The sequence below is a fragment of the Cervus elaphus genome, chromosome 11 (genome assembly GCF_910594005.1).
Source record: "Cervus elaphus chromosome 11, mCerEla1.1, whole genome shotgun sequence".
NCBI lineage: Eukaryota > Metazoa > Chordata > Mammalia > Artiodactyla > Cervidae > Cervus > Cervus elaphus.
Window position 1 is genome coordinate 45,348,077 of NC_057825.1, and position 15,169 is coordinate 45,363,245.

Here is a 15,169-nt window from a genome sequence, read left to right on the forward strand (position 1 = left end):
CATATATTTACAACCATCAACTGATTTTAATTCTATAGTTAAAATAACTGCAACAACATTTTCAGGTATAAAATATTTTTGAAGACTTGCAAAAAACAGAACATATAATGATCTAGATAATGGTTCTGCTTTTTTGCAAAACACATCTACTGAATTGTGAAAACTTAGGAAAATATATATCAAAGTGGTAAAATTTTGTCATTGATGACATTTCAGGTGTTTTATAAGTAAATTGTAATAATTAAATAGAAAAAAAATCACTTTAAATTACTAAGTTTCAAAGACGTTAGTTGTTTTTACTGATTTTATGGACTTGATAGAAACATCTGAAATAACAGATCAAACTTTATTGCTAGTATGTTAAAAATAAGTTCAATAAGAAATCTTACATAAAATTCAAATTGAATTTAGTATAGACTGGTTAGAAAGAAAGTTTGGACTTCTAACCAAAAGCTTAGAAAATTTTCTGGATATTTTAAGCTAACACTAATTTACTGTACGCAACTATCTCTGGATGATGTGATTTAAAAATGTAAATCACTATAGATAGTTTGATTTTTCTATATCAAATCAAAAGATCAAAGAAATTATATGGTTGAAAGGTAGGGAATTGAAATAAAAAATAATTGAATAATCAAAATAATTTTAAAATTGGAAGAATATTTGGACTTCCACAGGCAACCTGTTGTACAAGAGCTGAAAAAGCAGTTTAGAAATTGAATCAAGCCTCATATATTTAGTTTAGAAATTTAGAAAATTTAGAAATTGTGGGGACTTCCCTGGTTGTCCAGTGGTTGACTCCGTGCTTTCAGTCCCTGATAGGGGAACTGAAATCCCACAAACTTCACAGTGCCACCAAGAAAGAAAGAAATGGAATTATGTAATTGGAGACTTTGGGAAATAAAATTTTTTAAAAGGTTTAACTGTAAAAAAATATTCCAATGTCAGTTTTTTTGGCTTTATCAGAAGCCACTTTGAGTTATTAAAGCTGATAGATTAATTCAATAATTGATTTAAATGATTAAATGTATACAAATATAAAAAATTAGGAAACTATGAAAGACAAAGTGAAAGATATAAATGAAATGAAATATTAAAAAATTATCAAAATTACATATGTATAAGCACGTTTGATCATTAAAGTGAAGTGAAAAATACAATGAGCAGTTCTTTCAACAGAGTCTAGAACCTTGGCCAGACTATTAGCAGGTTCTACAGATTGAAGCTGAGTGAAAAATAATATTACTAAGCTAAGTAATTATGGGATTCCAATAAATAAATTTATGACTTACTTGATAGAGAAATTAAACATACAAAATTTCAGTATGATAAAAGTTAGAAAATTTTCAAAGTAATTTTTAGGGTAGTTCAGCAGAAACTGAGAGAAATTCTCAATCTTTTTAATATAGCTACTGACTTAGTTTAATGGGGAAGACTTTGGAACAGTTGTTAAATCTTTGTAGGGCTGCATTTACTTAGCTAAGTGACAGTTATATCAAATAAAAACTAACATCAATAATTTCTTAAAATCAATCAAAGACTTGGTAATTATAAGGACAATTTCATGATTACGTCCTAACTTGATACTATCTATAATTATGTATTTTTAGTTTATTTAGGGAATAAAAAGGAGTATATTAATTATTTAATTAAATTAATTTAATTTAATTTATTAATTTTTGAATATCATTCCTGGCTTGCATAAATATTGTATTTTTTTCCCCTTCACAAGCATTTATGAGAATTACTGTTTCTCTTCTTTTTTTTTTTGAAAAAGTGTTTTGTTGCTTGGAACGTTTTGAGAATTTTCAAGGACAGAAGGTAAGTACAGATTACCTTCCTTTCATTTAGTATTTTCCATCTGACTCAGGTTTTACAAAGATAAAATTTTTTTAAAATAGTGCAATTTCACCTTTCATAAGCTTCTTTGCTATTATTTCAGTTTGATAGGGATCTTTCAGACTGATCTTTTAGCCTGCTAGGGCTTCCCTGGTGGCTCAGAGGGTAAAGAGTCTGCCTGCCATGCGGGAGACCCAGGTTTGATCTCTGGGTTGGGAAGATCCCCTGGAGAAGGAAATGGCAACACACTCCAGTATTCTTGCTTGGAGAATCCCCATGGACAGAGGAGCCTGGCGGGCTACAGGCCATGGGGTTGTAAAGAGTTGGACATGACTGAGCGACCACTCAAGGATCTTTCTAATCCGTTGACTATCTAATAGTGGGCACACATTAGAAAGCAATTTCAGTGTCCCATTATCTTCTAAACTTGTCTAACAGACTGCAAGTTGCTGTCATTCTCTATAACCCAAAAGTGGGTTGGTGGTCTTATGGCTGTAGCCTGGCCACCATGGCAACATTATGAGCCCCTGGTACTTCTGAGGTGAAGTTCAGGAAGATGTTTAGTAAGTAAATGTTTTTCAGTTCTACAAATGCTGAGTCTGATTTTTGTGTACTGGGTTCTGTTAGTTGCTAAAATTGCAATGACGAGTAAAATACCTGGGGCCCTGTGTGCCACCAAAGATAACAAAAAAAAATAAAAAAGCGTTCAGTGCCATGAAAGGAGTGTGTACAACTTGTGGTAAGGTACGAAAGTGGCGTACCTAATCCAGAATTGATTGGGCATGATGGGGAAGGCAAGGGACACTTTTGAGTAGCCTTCGAGAACCAAGGAGTCAGCTTCATGGAGAAGGCAAAAGAGGCAGAGGTAACAGCAAGAGTGAATGCCCCAAAGCACAGAGTGGTGTGATGTGTCTCCAGTACACAGAAGGGAACACATAGAGGCAGAGTGGTTCTTCTCTCCCTCATTAGCCATCCTCCTGTATAACAAGGGTGGGAGTTTTTGGGGATCTGTTGATGACTAATAATAAGCTGCTGTAACATTTAATCCTCTCAAGAAACTTGTCAGATGCCATCATCCCTGTTTTACAGATGAAAGGAATCTAAACAGGTCAGGTTTTCACTTGCCCATGGTGACAGAATGAAGGAATGACAGAACAGTTAGGATACAAATCCTGGCCTTCTGGCTCCAGGTATTCTTTCCACCACTGTTAGGATGGCACAGTGCAGTCCAGTGGAGGAAGACAGGGATGTGTGAGCATCAAACAGGATTACAAATAAGGTGTGAAAATGATGCTTTGATGTTAGAAAATTCTGTCTGAAAGTAATAGCATTAGGTCTTTTAAGAATGATCTGTTGCTCAATCTCAATAGTAATCTTGAAAGTACAATTTAAAACAATGAGACAACATTTCACACAAAGATTAAAGGTCTTACAAGACCAAGTTTGGTGAGGATATGAAAAAACAGGAAATCTCATGCTTGCTGCTGTGAGTATAATTAGCACATTCACTAATGTGGAGAGCAATTTAGCAATATCTAGAAAAGTTGAAGAGGTATATATTTCTGAGATTCTTTTGCGCACATATCCAAGGAGTTGTACAAGAATGTTTATTGCACTATTGTTTCTAACAGCAAAAACTGGAAATAAACTAAGTGTCCAACACAATGGACAAATTGTAATATAGTCATATACTGGGATACCATGCATAGTTAACAATGAATGAACTAAGATAAATTTCAAAAATTACTTGAGTGAAAAACTCAATTTGCAAAATAGTATACCATCTACGTGGGCTTCCTAGGTGGCACTTGTGGTAAGAACCCACCTGCCAAAGCCGAAGAAGTAAGATCCCCTGGAAGATCCCCTGGAGGAGGGCGTGGCAACCCACTCCAGGGTTAGGGTTAGGGTTAGGGAAAATCCCATGGACAGAGGAGCCTGGCGGGCTACAGTCCATGGGGGCACACAGAGTCAAACACAACTGAAGTGACTTAGCACACACGCATACTATCTACTTAAAGTTTGAAAAATACGCCAAATTGTTGTATATTTTTTAATTCATATAATGCTATGTATTGGTAATATAAAGACACATGTAGTTCTGGGAAAATACCAAATTTAGATAAGAGATTATGATTATTTGGGAGAATAAGGGTGTAAAAAGGTTGTTGGGAAGAGGGAGTTTGATGTTTTGTTTCATAAAAAAAAAATAAACCAAATGTGGATAAAGGATTTAAAAGAGCAGAATAGTTGATAGATGGGTATTGTGTTACTGTCTACTGCAATATTTTACAGAAATTTTTGAAAAACAAGGAAACTGACAGTTTATCTGCAAAGTGGGAATTTTTTTTTTTTTTAACAAACTGACTTTTAAAACTTTTATTTATTTATTTATTTATTTATGCTTTTTTACTTGGCTATGCCAGGTCTTAGTTGCAGCATTCAGGATCTTGGTTGTGGCATTCCAGACCTTTAGTTGTGGCATACAGGTCCTAGTTCCCTGACCAGGAAAACCCGAGCCCCCTGCATTGGGAGTGCAGACCCACTGGACTGCCAGCGAAGTCCCAAGAGTGTTGTTTTGTTGGTGTTTTCAAAATTAGTTTGTAAAAAAAAATACTGTAATGCATTAGAAGGTTGCTAAATCAAGTTAGTATTTTTTAAATGACTAATTTTTTAATAACTTGACATATAACCATGTAAATTTAAAGCTTAAAACACACTGATTTGATACATCTGTGTACTGCAGTTTTACTGCCATTCCAGTGATAGCGAGCATCTTTATCATGTTACATGATTATGATTTCTTTTTTGTGGTTGAAATAATTAAGGTCTGGTCTCTTAGCAAGTTTGATGCTTATAATACAATGTCATTGTCTATCTTTACTATCCTGTGCATTAGATCTCCAGGATTTATTTACTGCTAGTTGCAAGTTTGTATCCTTAAACAAATGTTTTCTATTCCCCACCCTCCCAGGCCCTGGTAACCACTATTTTACTGTTTTTATGAGGTTGGCTTTTTCAGGTTGCACATGTAAGCAGTGTCATATGGTATTTGTCTTTCCCTGATTGAATTATCTGATTTTTATGTCTTCAAGGTCCATTCATGTTGTTACAAATGGCAGGATTTCCTTCTTTGTCATGGCTGAATACTATTCCAGCATGTATATGTATGTGTATACACGTATATGAATAAGGCTTTGAAAACATGAGAGTGCTTATATCTCCTTGACATCCTATTTTCATTTCCTTTGGGTTTATACCCAGAAGTGGAATTGCTGGATCATAGGTAGATATATTTTTAATTTTTAAAGGAAGTCCATACTGTTTTCCGTAAAGGCTGAACCAATTTACGTTCCCACCAGCAGTATACAAAGTTTCCCTTTTCTCCACATCCTCACCAACACTTGTTAACTCTTCTCTCTCTCTCTTTTTTAAACACCCCATTCATTTCTGAGAGTTTACTTTTTAATAAATAGTCTAATTCATTTATTTATTTATGACTGTGCTGGTTCTTCCTTGCTACACGGGCTTTTTTTTCTCTAGTCGCAGAGTCCGGGAACTACTCTCTAGTGCAGTGCGCGGGTTTCTCACTTCAGTGGCTTCTCTTGCTGCCGACCACGCACTCTAGAATACAGGCTCAGTATTTGTGGCAAATGGGCTTAGTTGCTCCATGGCATGTGGGATCTGAGGACCAGGGATTGCACCCGTCTCCTATATTGGTGGGCGGATTCTTTACCACTAAGCCACCAGGGAAGCTCTCTTGTCTTCTTCACAATAACCATTCTAAGAAATCTGAAATGTTATCTCATTGCAGTTTTGATTTGCATTTCCCTGGTGATTTGGGATGTTGAGCATCTCTTCATTTATCTGTTGACTGGGTGCCTTCTTTGGAAAAAATATTTGTTTAGTTCTTCCCATTTTTTAATCAAATGTTTAGTTTTTGTCACTTAGTTGGATGAGTTCTTTTTATGTTTTGGGTAACTAATCCCTTATCCAATATATGGTTTGTAAAAATTTTCTCCCATTCTGTAGGTTGCCTTTTCATTTTGTTGATTGTTTCTCTTGTGGTGCAGAAGTTTTAAGTTTGATTATTTGTTTTTCTTGTGCTTTTGATGTCATTTAAATGACTAATTTTTAAAATAAAGTAGAAATATAAAGTAGAAATATCAGCTACATTGTATATAGTAACGATAAATATTTTCTCATGAAACATGTTGCAGTTATACTAGATTATACATATAGATGGTCCCCAACTTACAATGGCTACATTTATGATTTTTCAAATTTATGACAGTGCAAAAATGATATGTATTCAGTAGCAACCAGACTTTGAATTTTTAATCTTCATCTTTTCTTGGGCCTAGTGATTTATGCTTCAGTTCTCCTTCATGGTTCTGGGCGGCAGCAGGCGGCCATAGCTCCCGGTCAGCCACGTGACCATGAGGTAAACAGTCAATTTACAATCATCCTGTACCCACACAATCATTCTGTTTTACACATTGAGCACAGCATTCAGTAAACTACATGAGCTATTCAACATTTTATTATAAAATAGACTTGTTATAGATGATTTGCCCAGCTGTAGGCTAATGTAAGTATTCTGAGGACATTTAAGGTAGACTGGGCTTTGATGTTCACAAGATTAGGTACAATAAATGCCTATTTGACTTACGATATTTTCAACTTACAGTGGGTTTACTGGGATTTTAACCCCATCATACATAAGAGGAAAGTCTGTACGTATGTTTGTGTGTGTGTTGTGTATGTGTGTAAGCTGTGTGGAAGGGTAACCACATTTCCTAGTTTCTCTGGGAAATTCCTAGCTTATGCCTGTTAACCCAGGGTAATTTTCAACTGTACCCCTTTAAATCTAAAAATATCCTCATTTAGGAATATAAATTATATGATCATCCTGGTCCTAGGTCTTGTTATAAATTTACTATGAGTTGCAATTCTTTAAAAACTATGAAAAATCCTGGCCTACATGATACCTGATGCACCAGTCTTTCCACACACCTATGGGATGATATCAGTATCCCACTGACCAAAATCAGAGGACGTCCACATATTGAAATGCTACCCAGAAGGGGAAAAACAATGCTATCCAGTGAAATCTCCTATATAATCATGATTTATATTTATATACATTCATTATATATATGTTTTCTAACATAATATGTGCCATTTATTGAGCACTTGTATATGCTAATTATCATGTTAAGTTTTTTACATGTATTATCTCATTTAATTTCTAACAACTCCTGTAAAAGATGGATTCTATTATTAGTTCCATTTTACAGATGAAGAAACTAACACAAATTAAAAAAAAAATTTTACTGGAATATAATTGCTGTACAATGTTGTGTTCATTTCATGAATTGGCCATATGTATACATATATCCCCTCCCTCCTGACACAAATTAAATAACTTGCCTCAAATCATACAGATGGTAATGTGGTGGAGTTGTATGGAATTCCTACAGTCTTCACCTGATTTTCATAATATTAATTCAAAGAAGCTTAATAAAATATATTTGTTGTAAACTATTGTGTTGGAATATAATAGAGGGGAATTCCTAATAAATACTTAGAAGTGATCTTCCTTTGACATATTACAAGCACAACACTGTAAAAATTTACTCCCAAAGTGCCCATTACCCTTACATGTTTGTTTGTTTATTGGTTGGAATTGTTGAAAAAAGATCTGGTAAGATTTGGGTAGTGGAAGTGAGGCAGTAGTTAATGATGTCTGAAGGCCATATTGATTAGAGGTGATGAGAAACAAGGATTCTAGCTTGACCATCAATAAAGCTATGTTCTTTATTAGCATACTTTATGATTAATAAGAACTTCTATTATTTAAAAACTGTAATAATGATATCTTCATTGTAGAAAATGTGCCAAATGTAGATAAGCAAAAAGAAAATGTTATCTGTAATCCCTTCAATAAAAGTTAACTGTTAACCCATTTTTCCCCTAGTCTTTTTAAATAAAAAGGTTACCAGGCTTCCTGGTAGCTCATCTGGTAAAGAATCTGCCTGCAATGCAGGAGACCCTGGTTTGATCCCTGGGTTGGGAAGTTCCCCTGGAGAAGGGATAGGCTACTCACTCCAGTATTCTTGGGCTTTCCTAGTGGCTCAGCTGGTAAAGAATTCACCTGCAGTGCGGGAGACCTGGGTTTGATCCCTGGGTTGGGAAGATCCCCTGGAGAAGGAAACAGCTACCCACTCCAGTATTCTAGCCTGGAGAATTCCACAGACTATACAGTCCATATGGTTGCAAAGAGTCAGACACGACTGAGAGACTTTCACTTCTTTTTAAATAAAGTAGAACAATATAGTTCATACTGTTTGATAACTTTAAAAGAACTTATATGCCCATTTAAAAACTATTTTTTATTATTTTTGGCCGTGCACATGGCTTGCGGGAACTTAGTTCCCTAACCAGAGATCAAACTCATGTCTCCTGCAGTGTAAGTGCAGAGATCTACCTATTGGACCACCAGGGAATTCCCTGTTTTAGTGACTACATCATATTTTCCTGCATGGACACATTATAATTTCTCCATTACTACTAGACTTTTAGATGGTTGCTGTTTCTTTTCCACTTGAACAAAACTTTGATGAGCATTTTTTTTTTTTTTTAGCAAAAGCATACTTCTTTATTTACAGGTATTTATCATTTATAGTACAATAAGAGATACGAAAATTACCAACAAATCAGGGGCTGCTGCTGCTGCTGAGTCGCTTCAGTCGTGTCCAACTCTGTGCGACCCCTTAGACGGCAGCCCACCAGGCTCTCCCGTCACTGGGATTCTCCAGACAAGAACACCGGAGTGGGTTGCCATTTCCTTCTCCGATGAGCATTCTTGTAGCCAAGTCTTAGCTTGCTAATTGTCCTTAGATAAATTATTAGATATGAATTTTTTAGGTCGAAGCATATATAAACATTAAATATTTTAGTATAGTTTCTCTCTAGAAAAGCTGACCAATTTTGTGTTCCAACCAATAATACAGTTTGTGATTTCTCTCTACCTAGGCACAAGCTAGAAATTATTATTAAAATTTTTCCTTTCATAATATTGAACGAGGTTGAATTTTTTAACTTTTTAAAATATGCTTCCAACTTATGCCAACCTATTTTTGTTCCACTTGGTTTTTTGTCATTTTCTTTCTATTTATGATAGTTATATAAAAATTTTAAAATGTAGTCAAATCAGATTATAGATTATACTTTTTATGTCATGCCTAGAGTAAAAGTCCTCTAACAACCTATGACTATATAATATTCCCCTAAATTTTTTTAGTACCTTTATATTAAGAGTCTAACTCTACATTTTTGATAAATGAGGTGAGGTAGGGAATATTTTCCCCCCAAATGACTAAACATTTGTCCAAATATCACTTCAGCCATCTTTATAATAAAATCTTACATACACATTCTGTTTCTGGATTTTCTTCTTTACAACTTTGTTTTACTATTCCTGTGTAAATACTGCTGTTTTATGCTTTATTTTTCATCTTGCTATCTATTATGCCCTGGTCAATACAGGCACGTCTGTAGTGGGAAAATTTGCTTGTGACAGTGTTGAAAATTATTTATTTGGTTGCATCTGGTCTTAGTTGCAACATGAAGTATCTTCAGTTGTAGCATATGAATTCTTAGTCACGGCATGTGGGATTTAGTTCCCTGACCAGGGATTGAACCTGGATCTCCTGCATTGGGAGTGTGGAGTCTTAGCCACTGGATCACCAGGGAAGTCCCTGCTTGTGATAATTTAAATATCGGATGACTCAGTAAGTACCCTTGACGGAAACTCTACCTTTATGTGGATTCTTACATGAATATTTTGTTATAACTTTCCTGGTGTTCTGCTTCCCATTTAACTTGCCTTGACTTCTTATACTAAAGAAAAAGAAATCTCCAAAAGTATGGTCTTGCTGAGTTCATTGACTTAAAGTGCCTGCCTCCTTTATTTTCAATAATCCACCCAGTCCCACACAAGTACAGGCAAGTGATGGCATTTGAGAAACATTTTTTGATAATGATTTCTTTTTAAAGCTGTAGCTTAAAGGAATTTAAATTAAGCTTCCAATAAAATCAAAGGAAGAGAAAAAAGAAATAATTTCATATCTGTGGAAGCTCAAGAAAACTTTGATTATGTTCACATGAAGAAAATATTTAAGGCTTCAGTCAAGGAAAATAATATACTGGAATATGTGTGTGTAGGGGGAAGGCATAGAGTGACAGCACGAAAGCTAAAAGGATAATTAAGACAAAAGGTGCAGGAATGAGGAGAGAGGTGAAAGGATAGGGAACCATGTGGCAAATTCCAGGGCGAATGTTGGTTTGGTAAAGTTCAATCCATGGAATGTGCTCTGCTGTTAACTTGGGTTATGGTAAATACGTTAATACCTGTCATAAATGGTTCTCAAAATGTTGTTCAGCAGTGAGATATACTTATTAAACTTTCAATTGTTTAATAGTCAAATTGAAAGAGCCATTATTTTTATCTTTTAGTGGCTGGTGCCAGGGTAGTATCTCTGAGCAAAGTCAGATGAAATAAAACTGGTTTTATATCCTGAATCATAGATGAATTTTGACACTTATGAATCTGTCTTGAACATCAACCAAACAGAGTAATATCTAGAAGTATCTCACATAATAACCTAGTCTTGTAGAATGGATTGAGAGGCAGAATTACAGTTAGACACATCTTGATATAAAAGGGTAGTACGCTTTAATTTTATGTTCTGCCTTATTCTGAATTTGAGTTATCAAAGATATCTCTGCTTCTTAATGTACAAAGACCATGACTTTATAGAAAATAGGTACGATACATCAATGACTTCAGAACATTTATACTTCATAATTTAGAATCAGATTGTAAAGAAAATACCTAAAAAGCATGTATCTCAATCTCCTTTCCAAGACATTTCAGCTCCAGGTCATTTACAGGTCATGTTGCATGTTTAGTGAATGCATTGACCTATAGGCACTGTATAGCAAGGGACAAGTGATGATCTTGATCACTGTTTTAAATTGGTGAGATTCCTGAGGCAGACATTTCCCATAGGCATGCATCGTAAGTCACTTGGACAGGGCAGGGAAAAATTATTATTTTACCTAGGGGAAGACAGGGTAGTGAATATTGAGAACAGTAATGTGATTTATAAATAGCAGTGTGTTGACACCAGTTTACTAAATGAACTTTCTTCAATATCCTATTGAATGGCATACAGAGGTTTTTCAAAATAGTATTATATGTCTACCTACTACGTGTCAGACAGCTGAGATAGATTAAATAAGATATACTTCTTGTCATTGATAAATTCACTTTTAATGAAGGCAGATATGGAAGAAGATAACGTACAATAAGAAATATGAACAAAATATTCTGGGAGCTACATGAATTCCATAGGAGATACGCTTCCCAAAGGAAGTGACATATAACTATGTTATTAGCTTGCTATTTAAAAATGAGGAAACATTTTTCATCACTACTAGAAAACTATCTCATGTTATTCTAATGGCAATTTGATATAGTGAAGTTTAGCAATAGCCCTGGTACACTGAAAGTTCCTTGTTTGATTTAGAATTTCAGGTTTATTTTTCCATTAGAAACTTGCCCTAAAACTGTGTTTCATAGTAATCTTTTTTTCTTTGTTTCATAGTAGTCTTATTATTCTACCATCAGATGATTACAAGTACTTGAAGTAAGAGTTGAATGACACACCTGAAGTTTCAAGAAAAAACATTCTGCTAGACAGAATGAGGAACAAAAAATTTGAAATGACTATATTGACAGTATAGTCAAGATATAAGGAAATGGGAACTCATCATTGTTGATAAGAGTATAAACATGATATAACCTTAATGTATTCATTAATTCAACAGATATTTAATGAGTGCTTACAGTGTGCTCAAGATACAAGGAACAAAACAAAGGTCCACTCTCATAGAGCTTATTACATTACTCATAGAGGGAGGAGAAGACAGATAATCAAATGTATTCATAACATAGGTATAGTGGGTGACTGTTGGGGTGCTATCTTACATAGGGAAGGTGGTCAGGGAAGGCTTCTCTGATAAGGTGACTTTTTGAGCAGCAAGTAAGGAAGCCTGGCATGTGGTTACCCGGAGGAAGACCATTCAAGGTAGGAAGCAGTGAGATCAAGATTTCTCAACCGCAGCACTAATGACATTTTGGACATGGTAGTTCTTTGTTAAGGGTGCCGTCGTGCACATTGTAAGATATTTAGCCACATCCTTGGCCTCTATCCTGCTTCCCAGGTGGCACAGTGGTAGAGAATTGCTTGCCAATGCAGGAGATGTAGGTTTTATCCTGTGGAACTGGGTGGGATCTCCTAGAAAGTAAATGAGAAGATTGATTGAGGCTTGGACACTCCAGTCTTCAGAGATGAAAGGAAGCCAATAAAGGAGATAGAAAACAAACACCCAGGACACAAAGGTTCTATCTGAAGATGGTTATAGGCAGTAACTCCATTTGTAAGAATTTATCCTAAGAGAATAAGTGAAACAGTACACAAAGATATACGTATCAGGGTCTTTGTTACAGTGTTTGTTGTCTTACTAGAGGAAACTTGGAGACAATTTATTAATAAATGTTCATCAGCTGGGTTTAGTTTAATGAAATTATTGTGAAATCTATACAATGAAATGCCATGTTAAGGACAATAAAACCGTATGTATCTGTTGTTGTTTAATTGCTGTCATATCTGACTCTTTTGTGACCCCATGTACTGTAGCCTGCCAGGTTCCTCTGTCCATGGCATTTCTCAGGCAAGAATACTGGAGTGGGTTGCCATTTCCTACTCCTAGAGATCTTACCGACCCAGGGATCAAACCCAAGTCCCTAGCATTGGCAAATGATTCTTTACCACTGAGCCACCAGGAAGCCTGTTATGTATCTATACATGTTAATAAAAAAAAAAATACTTCCTTAAACATTTTAGTCCCATTTTGATAAAAAAGATATCCATCCTATTTAAAGAATGAAAGGACATGTGCTTACATGTTGATAGTGCCTCTGACTGGATACTGGATAATGGTCAATATTTTGTTTCTTATTTCTCTGTTTAAACAAAAAAGTTATTATTACAATAATAAGAAATGCAAAATATTGCAAATAGGTTAAAAAAAAAACACAATTGTACAAATACAGGGAGAGATCTGGCAGCAGGAAAGGTGAAAAAGACCTAGATATATTTTCATTAAGTGTGGTTTAGAGTTGCAAAATATTATTGCTGATTGTAGTGTTTCAAATAGATAGGGTCAGACAAGAACCATCTGCATCAGAATTACCTCAAGTTTTTATTAAAATAGTTGATTTCTGGCCCCAACTCAGGCCAACAGAATCAGAATCTCTGGGAAACAGTCGAAGAATATGTTTCTTCTCCCCACCCTTCCACACCCCCCACCCCCCACCAAAAGCAAGGCACTCTAAGATCTCTTCTCATTAGAACCCAAGTTCAAGAATTACTGCAAATAATTTAAGAGTAACTCACCAGACAACATAAATTCTGATGCATTTTTTTCCTCTCTCAAATAATAGATCATTTAATTCTGTGCTTAGTGTGAGTCAACCACCACTCTACACATTTCATCTGCATTAATTCATTTAATCCTTCCAACCCTGAGGTAGCTACTATCATTAATCCTCATTGTATAGCTAAACAGAGGCATGGAAAGATTAAGTAACATGATCAAGAACACAAAGTGGTGGTTATACAAAACATTCTTAGATGGAATGAAAGTCCTCTGCTCTGTAACATCAGGACCATAAATTAAGGATCAAATCCTGTGAATATTTGGAATCTTTATGCCTTAGCTAGGCAACAATGCAGAGATTTCAGAGCAGTGGTTTTCAGACTAGGGTGCACATACTGAGTTATATGGACACTTTCCAGAAGTGTCCATACACCACTTTCCAGGGGTGTATGGGTAACAAAATGACAATTCTAATTATTGGTTTTGGGGAAGTCTCCTTTAGGATTAGTTAAATCACTCCATGCTTTTATAGGATCTTTCTTCTCTGCTATACATATTTTATTAAAATGTCAGGCTCTGGCCTATGGTCAGGTAATACCACATCCATCAGAGATACACTAAGTTGGGTCTCAGACTGCTGCAATGAACCTGATATTATAATTTTATTTATTTTTGACTGTGCTGGGCCTTCGTCGCTGTGCAGGCTTTTCTGTGGTTGCAGCAAGTGGGGGCTACTATCCAGCTGCGGTGCATGGGCTTCTCTTTTGCAGAGCCTGGGCTCTAGGGCACCCGGGCTCTGGAGAACAGGCTCCATGGTTGTGGTACATGGGCTTAGTTGCTCTGTGGCACGTGGGACCCTCCTGGATCAGGACTGAACAAAGCTGTGTCTCCTGCATTGGCAGGGAGAGTCTTTCCCACTGAGCCACCAGGGAAGCCCTAATCTAGATATTATAATTAAATAAGTTACATGGATTTTTGGTTTTCTAGTGCATCTAAAAAGTATGTTTAGAGAATTTTCTGGTGGTCCAGTGGTTAGGACTCCGCACGCTCACAGTCAAAGGTCTGGTTTCAATCCCTGGTTGGTGAAATGAAATCCAGCGAGCCGTGTGGTGCAGCCAAAAAAAAAAAGGTATGTGTACAGCATACTGTAGTGTGCAAAAGCATTATGTCTTTAAAAATGTACATACCTTAATTAAAAAACATTTCATTGCTAAAAATAATAGTTTATTGTTGGAAAAAAATGCTGAGCATGCGGTGAGTGGTACTCTCTTTTCTGGTGGAGAGTCTTGTCTTGATGTTGATGGCTATTGCCTGCTCTATCAGGTTGGTGGTTGTTCGAGGTTGGGGCAGCTGTGGCAATTTCTTAAAATAAGACAACAGTGAAGTTTGCTACACGGATCAACTCTTCATGAATAATTTCTCTGTAGCACATAATGCTGTTTGACAGCATTTTATCCACTGGAGAACCTCTTTCAAAACTGGAGTCAATCCTCTCAAACCTGGCTGCTGTTTAATAAACTCAATTTCCATAATATCCTAATATTCTAAATCCTTTGTCATTTTAACAATTAGTTGTCTGCCACCTTACATGTGTGCTGTTTGTGACACCCCAAAACAATTAACAATAGCGACATCAAAGATCAGTGATCACAGATCACTGTAACAAATATAATAATACTAATGAAAAAGTATGGAATATTTCAAGAATTTCTACAATGGGACAGAAACATGAAGTGAGCAAGTGGCATTGGAACAATGTTGCTGATAGATTTGCTAGATGCAGGGTTGCCACAAACCTTCAATTCATAAAAAAAGGCAGTTA